This window comes from Asparagus officinalis, chromosome 5, assembly GCF_001876935.1.
Source record: "Asparagus officinalis chromosome 5, Aspof.V1, whole genome shotgun sequence".
Classification (NCBI taxonomy): domain Eukaryota; kingdom Viridiplantae; phylum Streptophyta; class Magnoliopsida; order Asparagales; family Asparagaceae; genus Asparagus; species Asparagus officinalis.
Window position 1 is genome coordinate 71,206,239 of NC_033798.1, and position 4,287 is coordinate 71,210,525.

Genomic DNA, 4,287 nt, shown 5'->3' on the forward strand with positions numbered 1-4,287 from the left:
ACATCTGGATAGTCTTTAACATACTTTTCAAGTGCTATTGCCCATTCTTCATCTCTTCGGTCACCTGAAAAAAATGTTACCGATTAGATAAATGCATGTAATCCCATCTTAATAAAGCTTTTCAATAGAACAAATAGTCCACAATAAGAAATACTTGCATATTATGTTCCTTTTGTATCTGTGCTTACCTTCTCCACAATAAGAAATACTTGCATATTATGTTCCTTTTGTATCTGTGCTTACCTTCATAAGAGATATCGAAGCCTTTAGCATCAAAAAGTATCATCGAAAAATTGTCCTCCTTGCATTTTTAGCTGCAAAATCACTAATTAATCTTTTAACATCAATTTTATCTATAAAATCATTTTCAATGGATATCAAAGCTAGTCCATTTAGTCTTTCTTGTAAAATCATTTTCAATGGATATCAAAGCTAGTCCATTTAGTCTTTCTTGTGACATGGTCGATCTCAGATAAGATTTTAATAATTTAGTCTTTCTTGTGACATGGTCGATCTCAGATAAGATTTTAATAATTTTAATTTTGAAAAACTTCTTTTTGTAGATGAGATTGTAACAGGTATAGTCAATAATATTCTATAAGCAATACATGCATTTGGAAAACAAACATCTGAGTGTTTATCCAATTAACCAAAAAGACTATGAACTACCTTAGAACTAAACTGACATCTTAAATATAAACAAACAGCCCCTTAATGCAAAGAACTAAACTGGCATTTATTTAGTTAATGTGTTCAGTTTCCGAAACTGCAATTTACAAAAATCAATTCGCACTCACTTTGTCAATCATAATCATCTCATGGGGATAACATTGCTAGTTATATTAGCAATAAATTAAGATCATCTAATATAATTCGATGATGATGACGAAGAAAATGTTCTCTCGACTGCCAAAGTGTCAGCAAGACTCTCCAAATCTCCATTATAAGCCAAATTAAACCATAAAATTAGTGGAGATTATACTTGATTACAACTTAAATACAACTACAATTTAAGCGTGAAACAGCAGTTACAAGCACCAAACATCATTTTAAGTACGAATTATTTGAACCCAAACAAAACCTAACCCAAAAAAAGGAAAAAGAAAACTTACAACTCTTCGAACCAAGGGCTCCAGAGCTGTCAACAACTTCTGCACTCTATTCATCTTCAAGGCCTCCACTATAACCCTAAATAAACCCCCCAAAAAATCCAAAAAAATCGCCAAAAATAGTAAAAAATAAATAAAAATCAAACAAGCAATCGGGTGAGTGATTACTCTTTGAGAGCGGGAACTTTCTGCCGCTTCTCATCGGAGCCCCCGCCGGACGCCGCTTTCTCCTCCTCTTCAGGTTGCCGCTTATGCGACATCGAAAAGATTAAAGGGACCGAAACCGGGAGCACCCAAACCTGCACCCGCGGCGAAGAGTGAAGGCACAACAATCGCGGGGTCTGTGGCGCCGGCGGAAGAGAGGAGGAGACGGAGGAGAGGGGTGGGTGGATTTTGGGGGCTGAGTTCTGGGACTGAGGGTTGAAGGGATTTTAGGGTGTTTTGAGTTTAAATGGACGGCCGAGATCCAATTAAGGAGTAGTGAATGCACGGTAGATCAGGGTAAAAGGGTTTTTTTTGGGGCCCCCAATCTTAGGGGGCCCTGTGCGGTCGAACATCTCGCACAGCCCCAGAGCCGGGCCTGGTGAACGCCTTACCAGTTACCACACACACCATTGACCCATCTTTCAAATAATTGATTCATATATAATATTTCAGAGAGAAATCTACTTCTCTATACAAATGGAAGAACATAATATTCACTATTCATGCTACAGTAAATACTACAATAGCATTTCCTATATCATTATTATGCAGTAAACATACATTTGGATACTGTAGTATTTTTAAAAAAATATCGTTGTAGCACATGAGAATACTGTAGCATTAAACAAGTTGTAGCAGAGATGAGAACTGTAGCAATTTAAAAAACCTAAAAATATTACTGTAACATTTAAAAATCGGGAATAGCAGAAAAAATTGATATACCGTGCTTTCACAGTGTTCACAACTAGTATATATATATAGGAACTACATATAAAACTTTGTCTCTAATTAGCCTCATGAACTTCATTTAAAATAAAAAAAATTCATTTCTCTTATCTTCAACTTGATAGAAGTTTGTGTTGGTTTACATGTAATAGTTACAAAATTCAGATTTAATTTCGACACTTCTTGTTGTGAATATGGCGTAAAAGTTCCACTTTTCAATCATCAATGCACATGATTTAGAAGACGATTATGACTTACCTTCCCTGAAAATTATGAATGATTGCATTCATGAGGCCACAATATTAATTATACGAGGAATCATGAATTATATTGTCCTAAATATAAATAATAAATAATGGTTATTATTTGATGTTAATTATATTTGGGATTCATTATAATAATTTTAAATTTAAAGAATAGTTATATTTGAAAAGTAATCTTTAGACATTTCGTAACAAGCAAATATCGGAGGAGCAAACAGTCGATTCGATCAGTTATTATTAATTTCAAGTAAACCAAATTAACTAAAATTGACCTAGGACCTGAATCAAACTAAGCCGAACCGAATTATTTTAATTCGGTGCGATCGGTCCTCTCGGTTATCAAATTCTCCAACACAAAGCAACAAAAAATAAGTGGAGTGAATATCGCACAGGTGCAAATGCCCTCTCGTCAATGTAAATTAGAGAGAAAATAAGAATACGAGTGTCCATATATTTTAGAGGCTTTATTTTCTATCTGAATCTCATAAAATACATATGTTGATTTAACATTTGAGATTAAAATAATAATAATAAATAATAATAAAGCTTCAATTAATGATGTTTCTTTCTGAAAGGTATAACTACATATATACTAAGACAAACTTAAGAAAACTACTAGATTTTTGCTGAATATATACATTCAATCCATAAGAATACAAGGCCTTACAAGGATATGGTAATAACTCAGACAAATATACAAATTTCAAAAAAATAATATATAAAAAGCCATTATATGCAAAAGCTAACAAGACTTCATATTAAACTAAGGTTGTCAATGCTGCGATGTAATTTCAGGAATTATGAGAAATAAGGTTTTTTTACTTAAATATAGTCCTTGCAATCTTTTTAGTGTATTTTGAAACTAAGTCCCTCAAATCACAAAAATGCTATAACTTAGATCGCTAATTAAGAAACCAAAACAAATAATATAGAAATGTATATCAAATAAAATTATGGGCCTTAAAAAGTAAACAACATAGACAATGGACTAAAGTAGAAAATAATTTAGATGAGGATTATATACTATTCTTTATCTTACATGATAATAATATTTCTTTATTGCCAAATTACCTATCTGCCACATGTGAGCCAGAGAGGAAGGATTAAATACGAGTCCCAACGATGCGGTCGATGATTCATAGTGATAGGCGCCATTCGCTTGTGTACACCATTTTCACATTTTACGTTGTTTGGCTTTCTTCTGCCGTCGCTGCTCAATGGATCAAAACATCAGAAATACTTCTCACGCCTCAACCAAATTATGCTTCATAACAACCCTAACTTATGTAGAAGTAAAAAGTCACCACTCAACGTTATCCATTTGACACATTTATTTGCGTCTTATGCATCAAATTTAGCAATATTATTTTCTACTCACCATCTCCTATCTTTATTGTTCTATCGCTAATCAAATGATGTTCTGATGGAGGTTAGAGAAGGAAACGAGGTAAGAAAACTTTGATTTTAATCTGTTTAGAGTTTTATTGGATGCGTAGATAAGGGGAATGTGGAAAATTTAAGCTCAAAAATCCTAATACCCCAAATCAGACGTTAAAAAGGGAAAATTTGACAATGTTCTCTCCCTTTCCGTATGTCCCTTCCCTTCTCTAGTGAACTCCAACAAAGCTGAAAAAGAAGCAAAAATGAGCGAATTTTTAGGGTGTACAATTTTCTTTGGACTCTTCATCTTACTGTACTTGTTCCCCGACGAAACATTCTTGAATATGTACCAAAGCAACTGTAGACGTCGAAATTGCTATACGTCTCAACGACACTCCCTCGGTGCCCTAAGAAAAACGATGAACCTCACTATCCAAGTGAGAACTGAGTAGTGTCGACGACCTTTGAAGTGAATCGAGAACTACGTAAGCCTAGCGAGTTTGTGTCAGAATAACGAAGATACGAACTATCCGGGAGCCCAGGTCGCTTACAAAACGAACACGTCCTCGATATTCCCAGTTAATCCACAATCCGTCTACACCACG

The 4,287-nt window shown here is 34.3% G+C and overlaps 1 long non-coding RNA gene across 1 annotated transcript; it reads right to left on the bottom strand.

The window, feature by feature from the left end:
• Positions 1–1,532, bottom strand: LOC109843798. Its single transcript, XR_002247797.1, has 4 exons — positions 1,278–1,532; positions 1,113–1,188; positions 244–314; positions 1–64 (listed from the first exon to the last, which is right to left on the bottom strand). It is a non-coding gene; the product is annotated as an uncharacterized LOC109843798 (long non-coding RNA).